The sequence below is a fragment of the Camelus bactrianus genome, chromosome 10, assembly GCF_048773025.1.
Source record: "Camelus bactrianus isolate YW-2024 breed Bactrian camel chromosome 10, ASM4877302v1, whole genome shotgun sequence".
Classification (NCBI taxonomy): domain Eukaryota; kingdom Metazoa; phylum Chordata; class Mammalia; order Artiodactyla; family Camelidae; genus Camelus; species Camelus bactrianus.
In genome coordinates, this window is record NC_133548.1 from 39,316,163 (window position 1) to 39,330,896 (window position 14,734).

Below are 14,734 nucleotides of genomic sequence, written 5' to 3' on the forward strand. Positions count from 1 at the left end.
TAGATTTGATTTAAAGAACAACTGCATGTGAGGGCCTGATGTAAGGAGTGGAACAGGACGAAAACTACTGCTTTGTCCTGAACAGACAGCATGCATATTCCAGCCATCTTTTGTGGGGTAGCTAATTCCTGGTACATCCAGCCAAATGTGATTAACAAGGAAAAATTTAATATAGAACCACTCCCTTTTCTGACTCACTAAGAAAATGAGATAATCTTGAATATTGCATTGAAATAAAGAATGTAAAAGTCGAGTTTGATTTTTGGCTGCTCTAAGCTAAGCATTTTCATATGCATTTAATCTCCATTAAAACAAAATGAGGCTTCCAGATGGTTAAGTGATTGATTGCCTCCAATCACACAACTAGTAAGTACTAAGGATTTGCATGCAGCATTGCCTAATTTTACCTGAAGGCACTTTTCCATGCAGCAAGGGCTTAGACCAGATCCATTGGATTCAATTATAGATGTGAACAATTCGGTTTTCACAGAGCCCCAGTTTCAAATGAAGTCACCATCACATCCCCAGGACTGCACCTAATGTCTCCGGGCACCCAAAATGGAAGAGTTTCTGTTTTATTCTCTCCATGTCAAAGTCCAAAACTTCGGCAAAATCCAACCTCTGCTAAACAAATCAACCAGCCTCAAATTGTTGAAGAGCCAGTAGAAGTAGAAGATATAGGTATAACTTGCTAAGGGATAACTTTCATAGCTTTGAAATACATTTTTAAAAATTATGGACTGTGTTGAGTGTGAAACTTATAAAAATGTAAAACAATGACATAAAATTAAAAGGTAGGCAACAACTTGAAAAAAATATTTTTTGAAAAGATGATTAAGTATTCAACTATATGATATACATATATGAAGAAGTAATTCAAATTTTAAAAGAAAAATAAAACCCATGATCTCAATACATCAGTGACCTAAGGACACGAAGAGAAAATTTACAGAGAACAAAATACAAATATTAAACACTTATCCTGAGAAACTTTTTTCTTGAGTAGTAATTAAGGAATTATAGATGAAAATAATATTTATCATCATAATAACATACAATATTTTATAGTTCTTAACATTTACTAAGTGCTTAACATATATAAATTCATTTCATCCCCAAAACCATCTTAGGAGATGGTACTATTTCTGTTTCATAGATGAAGAAACTGAGACCAAGGGACTTTTAGTAACTTGCTCAACTCAGACAACTAGTTAGGGTATAGCTGAGATTTAAATCCAGGCAGCCTGGCTCTTACATCCATGTTACACTTAGGAAATCAACAAAAATAAAACTACCCATAGGAATTTTTAATATTTTGAATATTCAGTGCCAGTAAAGTTGTTGAGAGACACAATGCTTTTGTCTTTATAAACTGGTACAACTCTTTTGACAAGATCAGGCACGTTCAGGGAGGTATGGCTGTAGACGACAGTACAACACTTCTGAAAAGCAATACAGTGATCAGTAGTAACAGCCATAAAAATAAATACATGCTTTGTTCCAGTGAGCTCCCTCCCTGGAACGTAGATTGGGGAACTGATTCAACAGAAGCAGAAACCTATATGTATTATTCACTGACTTGTTCACCGAATTGCTATCTAGACAAGCCCTTTTCAATATAAATATAATACAAACCACATATGTAATTAGAATTTTTCTAGGAATCATCTTAAAAGAGATAAAAAGAAACAGGTGGAATTAACTTGAATCATTCATTTTATTTAACCCACTATGTTCAAATACTGTAATTTCAGCATCAATAATCAATATGAACACTTACATTTATTATCTCTTATACCAAGTCTTAGAAACCTGGTGCATATTTTATACTTAAACTACATCTCAATCCAGACTAGACACATTTCAAGTGCTCAATAGCCACACGTGGCTAGTGGCTCCCGTACTGAACAGCATGGATCTAGAAGAGCAGAAGGTGGGAAATGGACCATAATATTCAACAATGAGGAGAACGGTTTAGAAAATTATGGTATATCAGTCTCTGGAATTGTATAAAGTCATGACCAGCAGTAATAATAAAAGCCATAAAATGTATTAAATGGTTATGCTTTGTTAAATAAAAAAATTTAAGAATAGAAAATATTAGGTTAGTGTATATTTAAAATGTGTTTATATGCAGACCATGGATGAAAGAGAATGTGCAGACATTAAAATAGTTATTTTAGCATGCTGGGGTTTAAGGCTGATTTCTTTGTCAATTTTTTTTTTCACTTAAATAGGCATTCAACATTTATTTCTATGAAGAGGTTTTCGTTTTTCTTAACAAAATTTTTTTTTAATTTATGTTTTTGGAGGGGGGAGGTAATCAGTTTATTGACTGATTGGTTTTTTAATGGAAGTACTGGGGATTGAACCCTGGACCTATGCATGCTAGGCACACACACTACCACTGAGCTACACCCTCCCCACTTAAGAGATTTTCTAAACAGAAAAAAAGACAAAGGAGGAATCTTCCATATAATACATAAACATTTGGAGATTCAATTTTTTATGTTTTAAAAATCATATATCCTAATAAATTTCCCACACTATTTTATCGTATGGGTTTACCCATATTTTAGTATTCTCCTGATATAGAATCTGGAATTTGAGACTGCTGGTCTTTTTTGTGTGCTTATGTTAATATTCTTAAAAGAGTTTAGTTACTAAAAAAAAAATTATTCACAAACCTTTGACTAAAGTATTTTCTGGACAATGTAACGCTAGGACCATTGTTCATGTTTCATAATATATTTAATATACACTTTATATATTATATTTCTTTTCTTTGACCTAACAGCTATACTGAAAGCTGATCCAGAGATACCCGATTTTTCTGTGGATTTCTAGAGACAGAAACTAATGAATAAAATTCTAGCTACTTCAGAAAAATAAAGAAATTTTGATTTCAGTTGTCATTAACATGTCTAGTTCAGAAGTAAAGAAGTGAAATCGATGAGTTAGATAAAGAAGGATGACTAAAGGTGATTCTAGAATGGAACCCAGATTCCATCCATAATCCAAAAGGATTCCAGAAATGGATGGGTTAGTTGAAGACTGATGACTGGAATCACAGAAGGCCGTGATCCTGACTTGGAGAGACAGCCTCTTCAGAGGAAAAGGGATGAGCTGGGGTCAGAGAAGACAGTTCTTTGCCTTCCACTACGTTGGGGAACTGCATCTTCGTTTACATATCGGTCAAATTAGAGGGCATAATCTCGGCCTCGTAGGTAGAGAGGATTGAATAAGAGCATCCATTTTTCTAAGGATCTGGGATTCCCAGAGACCACTCATTGCACCCTCTTACTTTACAGATGAGGCATATAAGTCCAGAGTGGTTAAAATAGGCTGGGAACCCAGATGTCCTGCTTGAGTCAGGATTCTTCAAACACAAAGACTGGGAGCCCAGGCTCTGGAGTCAGAGCGCTGTTATGGAACTGGCTCTGCCAGCTTCTGACACTATGGCCTTGAGCAAGTCGCTTCCATTCTCTGTCTCAGTTCCCACACCTGTAGAGTGGGGACAGTAATTGCGTCTAATTCAAGATTGAACGTGGTAATTAAAAAGTCAGACTAAGTATGTTGTCTGGCACATTGCAAGCTCTCAGTAACTGTTCCCTATTATTAGCAGTGGTAGTCCACGAAACTCTCTTTGAATGCTTTCAGTGTCCCCGAACCAATTCTTCTGATTGTCTGTATTTTACACTCAGCATGGATAGTTTACTCATCAACTGGTTGCATCTTTCCTTGAGAGCCTAAATGCTAAGGAATTAAATTTTGGTATTTCACAGAAAAATAAAATAGGGAGTTGGGGAAGGGGGCCATTGGACCATCACTAGAGGGAGTATTGGCGAATTTTATCTCAGACAATTTCGGGCAGGCAAGTTCTGCAGCAGGAGAGGGACCTACAAGGACGGGAAGGAGGAGATGGACGTTCAGGAAAAAGCTGGGTGTGAAGGTGCCGTCCTGATGAAGGAGCACTTGCAAGAAGTGAGCAAGAAGGCAGTGTGGCACCCTGGTAATAGCTGTCATTTATTGCTCACTTACTGCGTGCTAGGCCCTGTGCCTTATTGTTAGTAATTCTGTCTCTGGAAAATGGGGGTAATAATAAGTAGAGCTGTTGTGAGTACTTTAAGAAATACTATGTGTCAAATATTTGAACAGTGAGTGCTTGACTCATAATATAAAGTTAGTTGTTGCTATTATTATTATTATTATTATTATTATTATTATTATTATTATTAAATCCTTGGAAGGCTAAGTAACAGTAACCATGGAGCTACTAAGTGGCAGACGTCACCTGCTGTCTGACTGTGAGGCTCTAAATCTGTGAGCTCCCAAGTCAAGCAGAGTCTCCATCCTCCTCCTGCTGCTCTGGCCCGACCTCTCAGCCTTCCAGTGATGTCCAGGTGGGCTCTGTCGTCACATGGACTTGGACTGGAGCCCTGGCTCTGCCACTCCCTGGCTCTGTGATCTGGGTGTCACATCCCCTACTTCTTTGAAGTGGAGGGTCGGACATCTCATAGGGATTTTGTGGAAATTCAGTTAAGATTTTCCAAGTAGAATGTTTAGCCCAATTGGCACATGAAAAGTACTCCATGGGTATTAAGCTATTATTGTAAAGTGGGCTCTTGGGTTCTTCTCAACAAAAGTTCCCAGTTGCTGACATTTCCATACTTAACCTTTATTCTGGAATAGTCTGTGACACAAGAAAACCCTTGGAAACCTAGGCTTGGACAGCTTCCTTGCTCTCTTTGTAATATGCCATTTTCTTAATTCAACAGCGTGTGAAGCAACGTGGCCATCCCTTCCGGCTTCTAAATGCATGGATGGTATCAGTCGGTGATGAAATGTCAGAGCACTTGGATCCAACTGTCCCGCTGCCGTTTCCTGGCTTTCCCTGGGTGAATGGTAACATTTTCAAATGGATAAAAATCTCCAGGCAACGTTGCTCTCCTCCTCCAGAGCAGATTTATTACAGAGTGGTTGGCATTTCCACATGCTCTGCATTTGTCAGTGTCAGATTCGTATGCGTTCTTAGGTCTCTATACATATACAGGCATAATTTAAATCTCTGGCGAACAAAGGCTATTTTTCTCACTTGGAGATATTCCAAAAGATCTTTGCATTTCATCTATTTTTAAATGTTTGTGCAATTTAAAAGTATGGTAATATCAAATGGTACAGGGGAAGGACTGAATATTCAGCTTCCAGCAACTGATCAGGTGCCACGTGTCAGGCACTCTTATATACAATATTCTACTTAACTGTGTGATGGGTATGCATTATTTTCAGTCTATAGCAGGGAAAACTGAGGCTCGACAAGATGAGCTTCTTGCTTAAAGTCACACACGCACACACACGGAGGAAGAGGAGGAGACGTCTCACCAGCTGAGAGTGGTGGGGTGAGACACAGAGCACTTTGATTTCATATTCGCTGTTCCTGCCATTTTATCACAACTGCTTCTGCAGAAATAACAATCATTTATTCTTTCATAAACTATTTACAGAGCATTTACTGTGTACCAGGTGCTGTGCTAGGCTGTGGTGACAGAGCACTGGAAAAAATAAGCAACCATTCCTGCCTTCAAGGAGCTAACATGCTAGTGGACAGACAACACAAGTCAATTCTGTGACTTGGTGGAAAGTTCACTTCACTGTATGGGATGGCGATGGAGGAACAGGTAGAATGCTAGGACGGCTGAGAGCAGTTTCTGTCCCCCCCCCCCCCATTAACACCAGCATGAGACATGCTCAGGGTAGGCCTTTGACTAAGGTTTGAGAAGAGCGATGGTGCATTAAGCTGTGACAGTTCCAACTGGGCCTCTATTCTCTCCCCTGCAATACTTTGGTTGCTCAGGATTTTGACCACACACATTGCTCCTCTAGAGCAAGCAGAGATAAAGTGGGCTATTGTGAAGCAAGCCATGGAGCAAGGCGTTGTTGGGGCAGTGAAGATGGAGGAGTGGGAGTTCCAGGATGCCTCCAGCAGGTAATAATAGTGGGGCACACTGTGACCTCAAAGACTCCTTTCCCTTAAAATTCTATAGTGGAATAAATGAAAAAGAACAACTTATCTTTCCACTGCTATTTTCAAAAGCAGTATTGCTAGCTACCATTGATGCAACAATGTCTCTGTGTCAGGCACTGTGCTATGTTCTTTGTGTGCATTGTCTCATTTAATTAAAAAAACGAAATTGAGACTCAGAGAAGTTAGTGAATGGAGAAACTGAGATTCAGGCCTGAATCTCTCCAACAACACACCAAGCTGCCTCTGTGGTTCCCCAGAAGGCTTTAAGGAGAATTAATTTGTGATTTGCTCTGTGTCTTCTAGATCCTTGTAACTCAAAGTCTGTTCTGTGGACCAGCAGCATTGGGAGCTTGTTAGAAATGCAGAGTATCAGGCCCCAACCCAAATCTACTGAATTAGAATTTGTTTTTTAACGAGACTCCTGGGCAGGGTGAAGTTTAAGAAGCCCTCCTCTGTATCTTCTGCAAAAAGATACAACATAAAACACTCTGGAAGATGGTGTGGAGATACTTCTCTCTGACAACAAAAATGATCATTTCTAGAATTGAATTGATGGCTATTAAATTGAATCAAGTAGTGAAAGTTTTAAAAACTTGTCTGGATGCCTGTTAAAAAATGGAAATGGAAGCACTACCAGGTGATCTAAGAAGTTAGCTAAAGTCCAGGAGGAAGATTTCTGTTTCAAGGATGTTTTCCTAGGCTTTCTAGAAAAGGGGTACTCATTATTAATGATGTTTTTCCCCCAGTGGGAATGTCAGATCATATAGACAGCAATTTGGAGGATGAATAGTGTGTGAATATAGGATATGGTATGGTGGATTTGAGCTTTTATCTCAGATTTGTCCATCAATTCACTTTATAGTCTTGGGCAAATCATCAAAACCTCTCTATTTACCTGGTCCAGGAACTTCAGCATGAGTGAGTGTTCTTATGCCATTATAATGGTAATAAGGGAGGCCTGTTTCAAAGGCAGACAGATTAAGTGGGTTCATATTCTGGAACCTCAAAAATTCATAGGAGTTGGCTAAACTGTCTTCTGGTCCCTTCCATCAAACAACAACACAATCAATCAAACCATTAAAAAGTATTTACTAGAAAGTTACCATGTGTCTTGGAGTACAAAGCAAGTAATGCTCCTGGAGCAAAAGACAGTAATTACGAATCACTTTCCACCTGCTCTGTGTCCCGCAGAAACGAAGCTCAGGGATGAGTGTAAAGATGCGGAGATGACAGGACGGGGGCGCGGGGGATTAAGTGGGTGGCAGGGAGAGGACTGTGGTTCTTTTCCTGTTTTCCTGTTCACTCCCGGCCTGACCCTTCGTGCCTGGCGTCCAGAGCAGAGTTTCCAAAGGTAGATGTTGAGCATCTACCCTGAAACACAGCAGAGGTCAGGTACCAATGCTGTGAAGGGAGAGAAAGTAGGGGCTTGGAGTCCCCTTCACCCTTCTCTCACCTCTCCATTCAGTCCCCGGACTCATCATACCTCAGTGATTCCTTTTTTCCCTGCCCCCCACATTCCATTCATCAGCCCAAGCCCTCTGTTTTCAGGCCTTCCTAATGTCTGGGATAGATCAGGTCCCTGGTGCCTCAACAACATTTAACGGCTCCTTGTTGGCTTCCAAAGAAAATCCCACTGCCTCAGCCTGGCATTTGGGATCCTCCACAACTTGGCTCCACGGTCTTTCTAGCTTCTTGTTTCCCTCCGTTTGTCTCTTCCCAACGTCCAGTCCTGACGCTGTGGTCATCGTGTCCAAACTGCACACCTAGCTCCACGCCTTTGTCCTGACTGTTCATCCTACTTAGACTGCCCACTATTCTGACCCACTCTCTGACTCAGCATCTTCCTTCTCCTGCAAGCAGGTTTACACTTGAAGTCTGTGAAGGCCTTCCTCATTTCTACTTACAACTTTTCAGAGTCTGGTGTTATAACTTATGAAAATTTTTTCTCCTTTGTCAGGCTCTGGGAACACAGTAGCCATATCTTAAGCATCTTTGTGTCCTCAGAGGCTAAGTCAGTTCTTTTTAGTTGGAGAAGATTGTTATACAAAGGCCACAACCCAGGGGATGCTACAGGGTCTACACACTTAGTATGAAGAGGCGCTGGAGGGTCTCTTCATTCTAAGGCAGAATGGAGCCATCTCTTCAGCTGGGTGATGAAGGAAAGACGAATTAACCTCTCTGTGCCTGCGCTCTCCTTGGTAAAATGGAGGTAATAATGATGTCTGCTTTATAGGGTCGTTGCAAGGATGTAAATGGCTGTCAGTTCAGGAACATGCAGTTCCCGCTGTCTGAACATTTACCCTTCTGTGGCCTTTACCCTTTCTCCTCCCCATGCCCCCTCCCTTTCACCTGACTTCTGCTACTGATTCTTTGGATCCCAACTTTTACGTCACTCTTTCCTGCAAGGCTCCCCAGCTGCTCACGTCCGTGGGAACTGATGTCTTTCCACCAGACCCTGGCTTTCCTCCATCATGCACTCATCTCACTGTGATGCAATTCCTTGCAGATATGACAATAACTAGAGCAAGAACCGTAATGTTTACTGAGCTCTTACGGTGCCAGGGTCGACACTAGGTGTTTTTCACCCAGTATTTTATTCAATCTCCACAATGACCTTATGAAAGAAGGTTTTATTATTCCCATTTTCCAGGTGAGGAAACAGGATATAATAGATGTAATAAATTGTTCAAGGTCACCCAGTTAGTGAGTTTCAGGACTGGGATTCAAACACAGTTCTGTCTCACTTGGGGCCCGTGTTCTTAATACTATGCTAAATGCCCCCTACACCAAGGCCTGTCATGCTCCAGCGTATGCCAGAACAAACAAAAGAGCAGAAACAAAAAGCAAAACCACACTTAAAACCAGTGCTTAGCAAAGGGATAGGCACTGAGTCTCCACCTTTCCTCCTTTCTCCCCCAGGAGGGTCCAGGGGAGATAAGGGAGGAGCATCAGTCTCTGGTTTGCAGCATGGCTGGGACTGAGCTCATTAGAAACCCACGGAAGTGAATTAAAGAAACATGACTTGTGCCAGCCTACCTAGCCACATTTTAGGTTCCTGGGGCATATGGGCACCAGCTCATTTAAACAGCATTTTTAACAAAAGCACACAACAGAAATGTTCAACATATGTTAGAGTAGGTAGAGATTCATGGAATCCTAAATCAATTTGCTTTTTATAGACATTCAGAGAGGGGCAAAATAGTGCGAGCCCTTTTCCCCACCAGGGCGCAGTGAGGAGCGGCCAGGCTGAGGAGCAGGTGGAGTAGCCCGTAGCAGTGCCGCAGACTGGAGGGTCCCAAGCTCCCAGCCCCCACCCTCTGACGAGCTCCCGGCCTCCACCGTCTCTCCCACCCACCATCGTTTGAAATATGCCCTTACATGCTCATTCTCTCCAAGGCAGTGCCAACTCTAAGCAACCCTCTCCAGACAGTTTTTTTAAACGATGACGTAAGTAATACATGTTAATTAGAAAATAGGTTTAAAGGGGAAAAAAGTCATCCTTACTCCCACTTTCCTGAAGAAAACATGTGGGTGTCTATCCTTCCATCTTTTTTTGAGGGGGAGTTGTTGACTATACATGTATTTATATTATAGATATGGTATAATATATACACACATGGATATACATGTGTATATATACACACATACATACAATATATATGTTTGTATTTATTCCCTTTACCATATCGTGATTATATTAAATGTTTTATAAGTTGACCTTCATTTAGCACTACTATTGTAAGTCAGTAGTATGCATCTGCGTCATCCTTTTTAATAGCTCTGTGGTTTATGGATGAATGGTTTATCACAATTTATTTAACAACCCAGTGTTGTGGGACATTTGGGTTGCTAGCCAGCTGCTGTTGTCATCAGCACCTCCAGGAACCTCCTCATACACACCACGCTCAGCACCTGTCCCGTCATTGCTTAAAACAAATTCCCCAGGCACCCTGTATTAAAGACTACTTACAAATTACCACCGGGTGTTGTAATCACTCTTTTAATAGCCCAGTGTGAATTTGTCCAAAGGTTCTTTTTTTATAGCAGTTATGAGCCCTGACAGAAAAAGAGGTTTGTTGTGGGGAAGGATGGGTGGGAGTTTAGGAGAAGAGGGGGACAGGAGAAAGAATGTTTTGGGGGCATAAAGCATCACTAGAGGAAGGTAGGACTTGGTACCATGAAACCACCTGGGAATTCTAGGGTCAGACTAAGGATGTTGAATCAAAATAAAGAAAAACAAACCTCCCCCTGAAAAAAACAAACCAAACAAAAACCCAGACAGCAGAGATAGGAAGGCTTCAGCATTTGCCTCCCTGATCTGCAAGGTCGCCAACTCCGGATGCTTGGCTAGGAGTTTTGGTTGTTTTTCAGCTCTGCTTCCCCCATGAGCCATATTCCATATAATTAAGGGCTTTTCACTTACAAACGGCTTAAGGTATCCTTAGAGTGGCCATACTTGTTGGCCTTTAGGAAAATGTTTTAGCAATTCAAGAGCTACAAAAATATTCATACTATTTGATTCAGTAAGAGTACTTCTGGAAATACATCCTAAGGAGCTAACACTAAGGAAAGATAAAGGTAGGTGCGTAAAGATGTTGTTTGCAGAAATACTTAGAGTAACTTTTACTCAATGAAAATACTCAACAGTTAAGTAAATTATGGCACAGCTATCTGATAGAGTAGCATGTAGCCATCTGATAATCACTCGCTGTGTGATCTTATTTAACTTTTCTTATCTAGTAAGTGGGGAATAATAATACCTATTATTACAGGCTTATTGTCAGGATTAAATGAGATAACATTTGAAAAGCACTAGCATGGTGCCCGACACATGATAAGATCTGAATAAATGGCAGCTAAGTATACAAAGTATATTTTGCACCTATGAAAACTAGTGTGATATACACAAAAAGCTGTTCACAAAGGCATACATGTGCCTGTCAGTCATGGAGAATGCTTGCATCTGGAACTGTGTATCTTCTTTTTGTCTCAATACTTTGTGGCTTCCCAGTTTCAGGACCAGGAGACTCAATCATGTCAAAGCCCAGAGATGTCAGGACTTACTGTCTTTACTTTAAATGAGATAAATGAAAGCCTGACGTAGACACTGGAGTGACAATGTGTTTACATGCTGAGACAAATAGAAAGATCAGGTAGAACAGAGATACCCATCCCAACACTGTGATGCTTTCCTTCCACAGAGGGAAGGAGCAGAGGAAGTCAAAGCAGAAGGAGAAGCCACAATATGGGATAAAATTATAGGCAGCACCAAACCCTAATGAGAAAAGCAACCAGATGTCCATCAACGGAATAACAGATAAATAAAATGTGGTATACACGTGCAATGGAATACTACTCAGTGCTCAAAAAGGAATGGAATGCTGATGCATACCACAACACGGGCGAGCCTTGAAAACACTATGCAAAGTGAAATAAAACAGACACAAAGGGACAAATACTGTACGATTCCACTTATATGAGGTACCTAGGACAGGCAAATTCATGGAGATAGAAAGTTGAACAGAGGTTTCCAGGGCCTAGGAGGAGGAGGGGGCAGGAATGGGGGCTTATTGTTTCTATGTAAGTATGGACTTTCCTTTTGGGGTGATGGTAAACTTCTGGAAACAGATGTTATAGATGGGTGCACAACGTTATGAATGTACTTAATGCCACTGAATTGTACACTTTAAAAGGGTTAAAATTAAATTTTATGTTATGTATATTTTATTATTAACCCCCCCTCCTCCAAAAAAGAAAAAACTTAACAAGAGAGCGTAGCACGGTGTTAAGAGCATAGGCTTGGTGCTGGGCTATCTGGGCTCATGTCCTGGCCCTACCTCTTTACGAGCTATGTGTTACTGGGCAAATTACTTACACTCGTCATTACCCATCTGCAAAATGGGGTCGTCATAATGCCCACTTCCTAGAGTCATGATGAGGGTTAAAATGACTGGATCCATGTAAAGTACTTAGTGTTAAAACAGTGCTGGGCACATAGTGTGTTCTATACAATTGTTAGCCAAAACCCCCCAAAAAGTAACTTCCTTGGTTTCTTATGAGAAATCATTATGATGGGGATCAGAAATACTCAAAGTTGGTGGGACTGGAGTATCATCTTTGTGCGGCAGATCTACAGGGAGCATTAAGGTTGCTTGACAAACGTGGAACCAGGAGAAAGGGATTAGAGAAATTGTGTATCTGATGGTTTCCAACTAAGACAGCCTGGTTTTATCATACGGATTGTCTTCTAGCAGCACTGGAACCCCTCAAAACCCATTGCCTGTATCTCCCAAGAGGGTGTTGGGCAGTGTCTGGGGCTTGCTTTTGTCACTGTCCTTTGTCAGCACTTCCAAGATTGACTAGTTCTTTTCCAAGCATATGAACATCCCAGCTCCTTTGGGTGACCTGCCTCTTTCTAACCCCATATCTAACATACCCCACACCGTATCGTCTTTACAGATTTTGTTCCCTGAGAGACTTCTATTTCTATGGAAGGATACGTGGTAAAAAGACAGCAGACTGATTTATTGGTAGGTGCAGAATTGTGGCTGCAATATTTTGAGTTCTGTTACTGGAGCTATGGCGGCTGTAAAAATTTAAAAACAGGTTTAAAATAAATCATTGTTGCCCAGTATTTTCCCATTTGTAAGTGCCTTTCAGTTGGGTGCGCCTGATTGTTCGGAGCACAACATGCAGCATGAATGAGACGTGAAAGGGATGCTGGTAGTGCCTCTGGGTCCCGCATTCATTCCAGCCGGTAACCCATCTCTGAGGGGTACTGAGGGGCTCGATGTAGTGTCTACATGTGTGAGCCCCATTCATCTGCTTTTACTCTCCAGTAAACAGCTGGTGAACTTCTGCCTCTGAGTGGCTCATTCTTAGCCTTACACGGCTTAAAGTACGTTCAAAACCAGCAATGCTGTGTACACAGGTATGTCTGCATGTCCACACCCCTCAGGTCAGGAGCTGCTGCTGCTGCTCTTAGGTTCTGATTCCCAGAGGTGGCTCCACCTGAATGAATGGGTGCCTTTAAATCTTACCTCACCCTAAACAGTGGCTGGATTGCCCTGGATGCTGTTGGAGTCTGAGATGATCTCTACTTCTTGGACTTGGCTGGAAAGGCGAGAAAGGCAGCAGCCAAGGCTGGGCTTCCCTAAAGCCAGACTGCCAGTCTTCTATTCGCATCCTTAAATCTAACTGAGCTTGGATGCTCAGGCCAAACTTCTATCTGTGTCTCTGTGTCCGAGGACTTTTTTTTGCAGGACTTCAGCAGGCTGGAAATACTGGGGAATTAACACTCCCAGGATCAGCCCTCAAGCAAGGATTCTTGCTAATTGGGCAATAAATATCCCAGCCCCCTCAGCCCTCGGGTGGGATAATTATGAGGCATGTGTTTCATACTGTATTCCGGATTTTTCCTGTGGGATTAAGTTCCATTTGGCCACTGTGGTCATTGGCTCAATATGCACTCCCAGCTTTCCCACTCCCCGACTAGCGGTCCTGGAACCTCCCAAATACACCCATTGCACTTGAATTCCTGTCTCAAGGTCTGCTTCTGGGAGAACCCGCAGTAAGATACATGATGTCAAGAAAAGAACACAGGATTTAAAAGTAGGAAGCCTGGGCTTAGCCCTGGCTCTGTTAATGTCACATGACTTTAGGCAGCTGACTTCAATCTCTCTGAGTTATAGTTCCCATGGGAGCATAACACCTACCTCGTCAGTAAAGCCTGAGTGAAAATATGTAAGAGGAGGACCTGAACAGGACAAAGGTCTTCAGAGATGCTCCTTGCGTTGCTTTATGTGGCTCTGCCGGTCCCCCTACTGTCTGCGGTGTGCCCTCCCCCAGATCTTCCTCTACCCACTTCCCATGCTCACTCATACTAATAGCCTGGGTACAACTCACGTGAATCAGCACGGTTACGGAAAACTTCAGGTTTTTAGTACTTTTGTGGCTAATTCCTACTTTATCATTCTTTCCATCATGATTTTCACTACAAAAATTTTCAAACATAAAGAAAAGTTGAAAGAATAAGCCAATAAACCCTTGGCTTAAATTCAACAGTTGTAAACATTTTGCCATCTTTGCATCATCTCTTGCAGCATCTGTCTGTCTACGTATCTCTCTAGCTTGCTATACTATGTGAAATTATTTTCTAGACACCATGACACTCTGCCCCTAAGGTCTTCAACATACATTTCCCAAGTAGGCCAGTCTCCCACATGCACAGTACCCTTCTGGCACCTAAGCAAATTAGCCCTAATTCCATAATATCATCTAACATTCTACCTGTACTCACATTGCCAACAGTGCCTGGAATGTCTTTGTGGCTTGTTTATTTTTTAGCCAGGATCCACCCTAGGTTCACTGCAGAATGCCTTTGCTTAGAAACACCATCCTGGTTCTGATTCTGTGTGTGTGTGTGTGTGTGAAGAATGTTATTACGGATGTTCCTGAGAGTTCTTTCTCACTGAAGTCAGGCTCTCTGGGTGTTGGGTGACAACGGGACAAATCTGAGCCTTGTCTGGATGTGTGATCTTGCCTGGTGGCCTCTGACAGCAGCAGACGGTTCCAAGCAGGTGGTGCCTGCCAAGGCTGCCTGGCCGTTCATGTCCGGCCTGCACTGACCACCCCTGTGGTTGCCATCAGTGGTCACCTGCCAGACGCTCATGCATAAGTGCTGTCAGCAGCATTGGCTGTCACTTGGGG